The following is an 11,410-nucleotide window of genomic DNA, read 5'->3' on the forward strand; positions in this document are numbered from 1 at the left end:
CAACAACATTTTATATTCCTGTCTCCTCGAACCTTGTGTATCTCCCTCAACACCAAGCAGCTGTGATAAACAAGGCTTCACCTCAGCTGTCACCAATACAATTTATATCAGTCTCTGGTCTCTTCCCTACCACGGACATTCCCTTTGTTCTCCCACTCCTCTCCCTCTGAAACTTAAAACGGGTTTGATTTCTAGCTTTTCTCAGAGCTGAAACATTGATCCTCCCTCCGCAGATGCTGCCTGTCCTGCTGAGTATATATATGATGCTGTGTTTTTATCGTTATGAGGGGTAATGTGTATGGGTCCTGAGTTCCAGTGAAGTCTGGGTGTATGTGTTTGAGTTTATGTTTGAGTTTAGTTTATTGTTAAGTGTACCAAGGTACAGTGAAAAGGTTTTGTTGCGTGCTAACCAGGAGAGGAAAGACAATACATGATTACAATCGAGCGATCCACAGTCTACAGATACATGATGAAGGGAATAACATGAATAACGTTTAGTGCAAGACAAAGTCCAGTAAAGTTTGATCAAAGATAGTCCGAGGATCTCCAATAATGTAGATAGTTCGATACGATACAATACGATACGATAGATCTTTATTTATGCCAGGAGGGAAATTGATCTGCCAACAGTCATAAAACACAAAATACATTAAACATGAAATTAAAGTGATGAGTGGAGAGGATTGGGCAAGTGCAAAGATGGGAGGGGAATCACTCAGTCTACCCCACGACAGAAGGGGGAGGAGTTGTACAGTTTGATAGCCACAGGGAAGAAGGATCTCCTGTGGTGTTCTGTGCTGCATCTTGTGCAACCAGTTTGTTGCTGAAGGTACTCCTCAGGTTGACCAGTGTGTCATGGAGGGGGTGAGCTGTATTGCCCAGGATGCTCCGCAGTTTGATGAGCATCCTCCCCTCCAAGATCACCTCCCATGAATCCAACTCCACCCCCAGGACAGAGTCAGCCTTCCTGATGAGTTTGTTGATCCTATTGGTGTCCGCAGCCTTCACCCTGTTGCCCCAACACATGACAGTGAAGAAGATGGCACTGGCTATCACCGATTGGTTGAACATCTGCAGCATCTCACTGCAGATGTTGAAGGAGCGGAGCCATCTCAAAAAGTACAGGCGGCTCTGTCCCTTCTTGTACATGGCCTCAGCGTTCCTGGACCAGTCCAGTTTACTGTCCAGGTACACTCCAAGGTATTTGTACTCCTTGGTAAACTGCACATCCACACCCTTGATGGAGACAGGGGACAGAGGTGCGCATTTTCACACCTCTGTACCTTTTGCCCGATGGGAGAGAGGAGAATAGGGAGTGGCCGAGGTATGATCCATCCGTAATTATGCTGCTGGACTTGCCGAGGCAGCGTGAAGTGTAAATGGAGTCTGTGAGTATGAGTCCTGAGCCCCAGTGAGGCCCAGTGTCGCTGCAACAGGAGCACACTGAGTCCCCTCGTGAAGTTGGAACCCTTGCGCACTGAGAGAGGGTGTACACCAGTAACCCACGGGTCACTAGTGTTGGTGACATTTGTGCTCTTGCGAATATCTTCATATAAGTTATAGGAGCAGAATTAGGCCATTCGGACTCACCAAGTCTACTTTGCCATTTAATCATGGCTGATCTATCTTTCCCTCTTAACCCATTCTCCTGCCTTCACCCGTAACCCTCGACACCCTTATTAATCTAGAATCTGTCAATATCTGCCTTAAAATACCCAATAACTTTGCATCCTCAGCCGTCAATGAATTCCACAGATTCACCATCCTCTTACACCAGAAATTCCTCCATCTCCTTTCTAAAGGTACGTCCTTTTATTCTGAGGCTGTGCCCTCTGGTCCTAGACTCTCCCACTAGTGGAAACATCCTCTCCACTTTCTGTGCATCTGAGTAAATGTACCCCAGTGAGGGTCAGTCAGTGTTGAACTGGAACCCAGTGAGATTCCATGCCTGTGGAACTACCAGTGTGAGAATCGGTGTCCAGAAACCTATCCCAGTGCACAGATCTGCCTAGGACGGTATCCCAGCGAGAATTGGTGTGCACGGCATCAAGAAGTAGCTCCAGATCCCAGAGAGAGAGAGACAGAGAGTGGTCACTGTCTCTCTGGCTGCTGCCCAAGCTGCCACTAATACCTTTGCTTTGTTTCAGCAGGGCTGAAATTTTGGCAACAGCTACTCATCCCAAAGTTGGATGCGTACCCTGAGCTTTGCCTGTTGTGTGCATACACCCAGATCTTTGTCACTTGCTCTCTCACACATCTGCTGGTTAATTTGCTCTGAGCAGATTCAATGCAAGACCCACTCAGAAGGCAATTTATTCATTGGAGTATAATTCAGTCAGACACGAGCCAAAACATGCCTTCAAAGGCTTCCAGCCTGTTGAATGTTCGGAAAGAAATGACTGAATCAGTGAAGCGTCCTTTTCAGTTGAACATGCTCACTGAATGTTTGTCAGCAGCAAACAGACAACGGCAGGAGCAGGCAGCAGGCTTCATAGCCTTAAAGATCGCCTTTGTGCGAAGGCTTCTGCCGATGTGTGTGAGAAAACCAGCTGGCAAAGTGAATCCTGGCTACTCACTTACACAGTCCCAAGCTATAAAATGCAACAGGCACTTACCTGAGCTGTGTGTGCTTCATGTGTCAGCTTCGAGAGCTCGGAAAAGTAAGCTTCCTTGAAGAGGTAGAGAGAGAGAGTGACAGAGAATGTAAGAATGAGTGAGGGACTTGCTCACAGTCACTAGCAGAACAGTGCCAGAGGGGGCAGTGAACAATAGCTCCAGCATCTCCACACATCAAGTTCACTGCATCGATCCCCACTCCCTTGCCTCTTCTGTCCCTCACTCACATGTGCACACATATGCACACGGAAGATCACATATGTACAAACACAGTGGGACACAGATATGTGCTTCCACACTTATGTCTGCACGCACACTCAATCACTAACGCATGCTTGTAACACACTAAACCTCACATAGACACGCAGACAACACAGCACCATTCATATAGCATCTTAACATATCAAAATTTGCCATGCTGTTTTGCAAGGGAGTCAGCAAGCAGAGCTGGAAGCAGAGATATTTGAGTTAGACAGGTGAGCAAAAGTTGCTGAGGTTTGGAGAAACGGTATAGTTTGGAGGGGGTGAAGGGTGGGAGTGATAAGCTGAAATAGAGGTTGAGACTGGAAACATCAGGCTGCTGAGGCCAAGGGCAAATGTGGAGTGTTGAGGGGCTGTGAGGGTAGGAGAGGTTACAGGCTGAGAGCCAAAGGCGATTTGGAAATTTGAAGAACAGACATTGATGGACGGGGGTCTGGTGTCTGCCAGGAAGCACAGTTCAGTTTAGTTTAGTTTATTGTCTCGTGTACTGCGGTACAGTGAAAAGCAGTAGTTGCGTGCTAACCAGCCAGCAGAAAGACAATACATGATTACAATCGAGCCATTCGCAGTGTACAGAAAAATGTGGAGCGATTGTAATATGTGATTGTGGATCCACTTCTGTGGCCCGCACGCAAATAGTTGCCTGGGTTGGGCGCCATCTTGGAAGCAAGGAAAAACAGTGGTATTGGGGGAACGGACACGGAGCAGGGAGTGCAGTTGGCAGGAAAGTGTGGATAAGTCCTGCTTATGAAAGGAGGGGGTTGGAGGTGGCCAGGCATGTGTGTTATGTCCCAATGTAACATAGGCAGGATCGTTGCACCAAGAGAGCTGAGACAGGACTAGAGTCAGGCCATAGCTGGAATGTTTTGATGACTCATCGTCTAAAGGTCATCTCAGTATCTAACATACACCAAGGCTATGACATTCTGGTACAGTTCCAATGAGCTGAGAGGAGTTTGGTTGGAAATTGAGGTGAGCTTTGATGGAGGAAGTGGCACAGCTGGTGGAGTTGCTGCCTCACGAAACCAGGGAGCCTGGGTTTGATCCTGACCTCAGGTGATGGCTGTGTGGAGTTTGCATGTTTTAACTGTGACCAGCTGGGTTGCCTTCGGGTGCTCCGGATTCCTCCCACATCGCAAAGACATGCGGGGTTGGTAGGTTTATTGCCCTCTGTAAAATTGCCCCGAGTGTGTGGGGAGTGGGTGGTAAGGTGAGGTCTATAGAACCTCTGTGCATGGGTGATCAATGGTCAGCATAGATTCAGTGGGCCGAAGGGCATGTTTCCAATCCGTAGTTTTAAACTTTTAAACTAAAAGATATCAGAGAAACTGTCGGCCAAATCCAAATGCTGCATGTGGTTATTTGTAAATATGTGCCATGTTTTTGAACATCACCACCGAGGGACAGCATGCTGAGGAGGAACCAGAGTGGCCCAAGCATAGGCCCTAGAGAGGTGGCATGAGCAATGTGTGCCCCTTGAGGAGCAAGTGATACATTGGCCATCACCAAAGAGATGTAGAGTCTGTGGTCCCAGGGCTGAATCCAGGAGCTCCAGGAAAGAGGACAAGGGGTCAAGGAGGCAGCTGCATGGCATAAGCATGGCCATAGCTTGTTCCACCCTCACCTCTCTTTTCCAGCATTCTCTCCCCCCCCCATCTCCCCACCCCCAATCAGTCTGAAGAAGAACCCTGATCCAAAATGTACCCTGTCAATTCCCTCCGCAGAAGTTGCCTGACCCGCTGAGTACCTCCAGTACTTTGTGTTTTACTCAAAATGTCAACATCGGCAGTTCCTTGTGTCTCCCAGTAAGAGCAAGTGTGGGCCATCCAGGCCCCTTCAGCCTTCTGCAAATAATTGCATTTCCGGTCGATGACCTTTCATTAAAAATGAGAGGTTTGAAATGAATCATGTTCCAGGTTACAGAAAACAGGGAGAGAAACTGTGGAACTTGAGCAACACCACCTTACAACCCTCACGTCTTACTCCAATGCTTTCAGAAAACCACCCTTTCAAGTTAAAACACAATGCTAAAACATCACTTCTACTTATTTTCCTACAGATACTGCCTGACCCGCTGAGTGTATCCAGCATTTTCCGTGTTTCATTCTGATTTCTGGAAACTGGGTCCATGGGTCATTGACCTTTGTTTACTTATTTGTCCGATCCCTTATTTTGTGATTCTTTTTGCCTTCAACAACCTGATCAATCTCACAACGTGCTGGAGGAACTCAATTGGGTCGGGCAGCATCTGAATAAGGAATGGACGGGTGACGTTTTGGGATGGGGTACTTTTTGAATCAGGAGAAGGGTCCCTACCCAAAAAGTAAATTTCCCATGTCCTTCAGACACTGCTTGATCCGCTGCATTACTCCAGCACTTGCCGTTCTACATAAGATTCCAGCATCTGCATTTCCTTGTGTCTCCCGACCCACAATGTCGTTTGTCCATTCCCTCCCCAGATGCTACCTGACACGTGGCGCTCCTCAAGCAACATTCCGCAACGTTTAAGAAACATCTAGGTACATGGATATGGTAGGTTTAGAGGGATATGGGCCTAAGGATGTAAGCAGGCAAATTGAGTTGAAGGGCATGTTTCTACGCTGTATAACTTAATGACACAGTTACTTTGCTCAAAATGCCAGCATCTACAGATTCATGTGTCTTCTGATTAAGCTCAACCTTGAATGCATTTGATGACTGAATCTCCTCAACCCCTGTGGGTGAATGTTCCAGAACCCAGAAGCATTTTGAGGCTATTTCTCAATTTTGTAGCAAAATGCTGATTCCTATTCCAGGGATTATGGTCCTGACTCACCTCTACAATTAGAGGGAGTAACCCCTTCACATCTAGCTTGCCACTCCTGCAGCCAAATCTTCCGTGTTCCTGTTAGATCACCTCGTATTCCTCGAATTTCCTGAATAACGAACCTTCCTCCACATCTTTCTTCATCAAACAGTTCCTCATGCCAGGAATCAGTTAAGTAAACATGTGTTCCACAGGTACCTGTGTATCCTGCCTTTGCATGGAGGTCACTATCTTTCTGGTACAGAGGTTTCTACAGAACCCAACTTCATTTCAGCAAGGTATCTATTTCCCTTCATGTCACTCCCTGTATTTGAGGTATCCAACAATTCACTCCCACCGCACACCACCATTTACAAGTTTCTCTCCATTTAAAAAAAAGTATTTGTCTCTAATGACTAATCTCACTTCCCCGCGCTGGGCTGCATGCTTAATTAACCTGCTGCATTCCTTTTCAGGCTCTGCATCCTCCTCACAACCCACTGCCCTGCCCTGCTTTGTATCATCATCAAACAGGAATAAATTGCATTCTCTTCTTCCATCCGTAAATACAATATACATTGTAATCAGCCAAGAGCCAGCACAAGTAACCGATACATAACTGAAAATGACCCGTTTATTCCCACTCTCTTTACTGCCTTTTAACCACTATTTTCTCCCCAATCCCAGGTATGCTACTGTCTGCAGGGCAGTATTTTGCCACACATTATTAGGTGTATTTTCATTTGGTGGATTTAGATTTGCCATATTCCTTCACCTCATCCCTCTTTCCCAAGCATATTAGATTTTTCATAGCACAGTGTTAACTCCGTCTAGTTAAGTGATGACATTTTGCCACTTCTGCTTCCACGCCCTCATTAGATTGCATTATTTTCACAAGTGATGATGTTTGGCCGCAGTTCCCTATTTTACAGCACGGTTTGGGAACAGCGCCGCAAGAAACAGCAGAGAATAGCGAACACAGCCCAGACCATCACACAAACCAATCTCCCTTCCATTGATGTGTTCAAGAAGGAACTGCAGATGCTGGAAAATTGAAGGTACACAAAAATGCTGGAGAAACTCAGCGGGTGCAGCAGCATCTATGGAGCGAAGGAAATAGGTAACGTTTCGGACCGAAACCCTTCTTCAGACTGCTGCCTTTCCTTTCCATTGACCTCTTTCATAGCTCATGCTGCCTCGGCTAGTTTCAGTCAAAAATCACTGAGTCAAAGCACTTGCGCATCTAGACTTTATTTTGACAAAACACAATTACAGTTCCACCACTTTACCTAACCGCCGCGGGTTTGATCCTCGTATCTGCCTGATCAAGCCCTCTTGGCCTCGCTCAAACAGAGACACTCCAGAAGGTCACGCAGTCCTAAGCGTTCTCCCAGAAGATCGACACAGGACCTCATGTGAGCGGCCTTTTATAGGTCCCCGAACCTTGAGGGACCAAACCACATAGGGGTGGTCTCTTTACAGTCCAATAACAGATATCGATTAACACAGTACATGATACACACTTCCCTAACCCAATAATACAGTGACTAATACAATGTATTATACTGTATTTATACTCTCTAGAATTTAGGAGATTGAGAGGGGATCTTATAGAAACTTACAAAATTCTTAAGGGGTTGGACAGGCTAGATGCAGAAAGATTGTTCCCGATGTTGGGGAAGTCCAGGACAAGGGGTCACAGCTTAAGGATAAGGGGGAAATCCTTTAAAACCGAGATGAGGAGAACTTTTTTCACACAGAGAGTGGTGAATCTCTGGAACTCTCTGCCACAGAGGGTAGTTGAGGCCAGTTCATTGGCTATATTTAAGAGGGAGTTAGATGTGGCCCTTGTGGCCAAGGGGATCAGAGGGTATGGAGAGAAGGCAGGTACGGGATACTGAGTTGGATGATCAGCCATGATCATATTAAATGGCGGTGCAGGCTCGAAGGGCCGAATGGCCTACTCCTGCACATAATTTCTATGTTTCTATGTTTCTATGTATTCAAACGGTGCTCCTGAAAGGAAGCAAACATCGCAACATGTGCCTTGATATTCAAGAAAACCATACAAAGCTCAATACTTAATCCAATCAACATCTTATAAATTGTAAAGCTTTGCAACATTATATACAATGTGTATGTCTGGTTTCCATTCATCCAATCCATTCCATGCAATTTGCCCCTAATTGCCAGGATCTGCAGATGTTTCATTCTCTTCCTGCAGCTCTTATCTCGGTTCTAGTCAAACTGGCACCATTTTACAGCTTGTCTTATTTCTGCAGAAGGCACATTTAAATTGACCAAATGGCTTAGCAGTCTTTACTCAATTTTAGTGTCCTGGCCTCTCGAATTTGGCCAGAATTAACAATGGAACGGTGTCAGATGCACCACAGATCTCTGTCCTCCAGTTCCTGTGGACTTCCACCGCTGGAAGTATAGGATTTTGGTGTGTGTGCTTTATCATCATTCCTTACAATGCTATGTACGACAGTAATCGCAACTTCTACTGAAGTGTGGATGGCCGTTGGCTCGCTAGCAGCTCATCCGCCCTTTGACAGGTCTTGTTTTTGGTCCTGCTGGGGGTCCACAGCCCCCTCCTCACCTGGCAAACCAGATGGTGGGAGATGGTTTAGTTGCCGACTATCTGGCCATGGAGCAGGTAGCACGGGATTACATGGTACCCTTGGCGGGGGAACTCCCCCTGACCTGACCTCATGCTGATTTTTAAGGGCACCTATACTTTCCCTCACCACCCTTTTACCTTTAATGTATCTGTTGATCTTTAAAAAAAAAATCTTGTTTATAACACTCCTTTTACATAGACACATAGAAACATAAAAAATAGGTGCAGGAGTAGGCCATTCGGCCCTTCGAGCCAGCACCGCCATTCAACATGATCATGGCTGATCATCCAGAATCAGTACCCCCTTCCTGCTTTCTCCCCATATCCTTTGATTCTGTGAGCCCTAAGAGCTATATCTAACCCTCTCTTAAATACATTCAGTGAATTGGCCTCCACTGCCTTCGGTGGCAGAGAATTCCACAGATTCACAACTCTCTGGCTGAAAAAGTCTTTCCTCATCTCAGTCCTAAATGGCCTACCCCTTATTCTTAAACTGTACCTCCTGGTTCTGGATTCCCCAGACATCGGGAACATTTTTTCCCGCATCTAGCCTGTCCAATCCCTTAAGATCCTCTCATCCTTCTAAATTCCAGCAAATATAACGTATCACCTCACAGCTATCAGGATTGGATTCTATCGACCACTGCCCTGCCCATCCCAGCAATATCATTCTTAAGCCTCAGTTTATGCTGCCCACTGTCAACACTAGTAATTTTTGTTTTGTAATGGTCTGACTGACAAATTTCTATCTCTTCCCACCCGTGTTGCTGGTAAAGAGCAACATGTGGATAAATGTGAGGTTATCCATTTTGGTGGCAAAAACAGGAAAGTAGACTATTATCTAAATGGTGGCCGATTGGGAAAGGGGGAGATGTAGCGAGACCTGGGTGTCATGGTACACCAGTCATTGAAGGTAGGCATGCAGGTGCAGCAGGCAGTAAAGAAAGCGAATGGTATGTTAGCTTTCATTGCTAAAGGATTTGAGTATAGGAGCAGAGAGGTTCTACTGCAGTTGTACAGGGTCTTGGTGAGACCACACCTGGAGTATTGCGTACAGTTTTGGTCTCCAAATCTGAGGAAGGACATTATTGCCATAGAGGGAGTGCAGAGACGGTTCACCAGACTGATTCCTGGGATGTCAGGACTGTCTTATGAAGAAAGACTGGATAGACTTGGTTTATACTCTCTAGAATTTAGAAGATTGAGAGGGGATCTTATAGAAACTTACAAAATTCTTAAGGGGTTGGACAGGCTAGATGCAGGAAGATTGTTCCCGATGTTAGGGAAGTCCAGGACAAGGGGTCACAGCTTAAGGATAAAGGGGAAATCCTTTAAAAACCGAGATGAGAAGAACGTTTTTCACGCAGAGAGTGGTGAATCTCTGGAACTCTCTGCCACAGAGGGTAGTTGAGGCCAGTTCATTGGCTATATTTAAGAGGGAGTTAGATGTGGCCCTTGTGGCTAAGGGGATCAGGGGGTATGGAGAGAAGGCAAGTACGGGATACTGAGTTGGATGATCAGCCATGGTCATATTGAATGGCGGTGCAGGCTCGAAGGGCCGAATGGCCTACCCCTGCCCCTGCACCTAATTTCTATGTTTCTATGTTTCTAACATGGTCAGGGTTAAGATGGAGATTTGTCAATCAGACCATTACAAATCAAAAATTGCTAGTGTTGAGAGTGTGGAATAATCTGAGGCTATAGATTGCATGGCATGTGCCAAACACGATGTATCACATAGGTGATCACAGTGTAGGCATGCACATGCAGTAGAAGCAAGGATCTGCTGATGCTGGTTTATACCAAAGATAGACACAAAGTGCTGGAGTAACTCAGCCGGTCAGGCAGCATCTGTGGAGAAAATAAATCGGTGGGTGATGTTTCGGGACAGAACCCTTCTGTATACTGGCTGGCTCACCTGCATACCTGTATACTGTGTACCATATACGATCACCATCACCATGTACCATCACAGTGCGATCAAGTGTTCAGGCATGTATTTTAAATGGTTACTTAATGGTAGCAAGGTTTGGGGGAGAAATGAGGGAAAGGAAAAATGTTGACCATTGAGTTCTTTAGTTTAGCTTAGAGGGACCGCGCAGAAACAGGCCCTTCTGCCCGTCGCGCCCGCGATGACCAGCGATCCTTGCACATTAACACTCTCCTACACACACTAGGGCCAATTTTTGCTTTTACCAAGCCAATTTCCCTACATACCTGTGTGACTTTGGAGTGTGGGAGGAAACCGAAGATCTGGGATAAAACCCAGGCAGGTCACAGAGAGAACGCACAAATTCCGTACAGACAGCACCTTAGGTCGGGAGCTAACTCGGGTCTCCGGCGATACAAGCGCTGTTAGGCAGCAGCTCTACCGCTGCGTCACCGTGCCGCCCCAATCGTCTCTATTCTCTTGTCGTATAAACATTTAATTAATTAATTATTTCAAGTGAACCACACCTGACCCTACATTGTGTTCATTTAGTCAGACCCACTCGATTTTAAAAAACAAATAACGAATCAGCTCTTAGTAATCTATTAGTCTTGCTTGTTGCTAATTGAACTTGTTGAGAACTATATTCTGCTCTCTGCTATCTTCCTCTTCCCTCTACCTTTTGTGCTTGTGTTTGGCTCTATTGTGTTCATGTACAGTACTATCTGATCGGATCGGATCGGATAGCATGCAAACAAAAGCTTTTCTCTGTGCCTCGGTACACATGACAATAATAAACCCGCATCTAAAGGTAATTTTAATTACATGCTTCTTGCTGCGCATTGCAACTTAACCCACAGCCTGACCTCAGCGGAGAGGAAACAGCCAGAAGCACTCCAGCCGTCCTGTGTTGTCATCCTGTGATTTGACTTTCAGTAACTGCCCCCACACTCCTTCCTTTCCTGATTACTCACAGATCCACCCCCACTGCCAGCTCCAGGTAGCTCCAATCTGCAGTTAGCTCTCAGGTTCCTCTGTATTCTGTTCAAGCAGGTCTCCATCTGAGCTGTACAGTCCAACTGCTCACACACAAAACACATAGATTTATGTGGATTGGAGGGAGGGGAGCAGAGTGGTGCAGTGGGACAGTGCCTCATAACCCCAGTGACCCCCCGGTTCAATCCTGACCTTGGGT

This window comes from Leucoraja erinacea, chromosome 10 (genome assembly GCF_028641065.1).
Source record: "Leucoraja erinacea ecotype New England chromosome 10, Leri_hhj_1, whole genome shotgun sequence".
NCBI classification, from domain to species: domain Eukaryota; kingdom Metazoa; phylum Chordata; class Chondrichthyes; order Rajiformes; family Rajidae; genus Leucoraja; species Leucoraja erinaceus.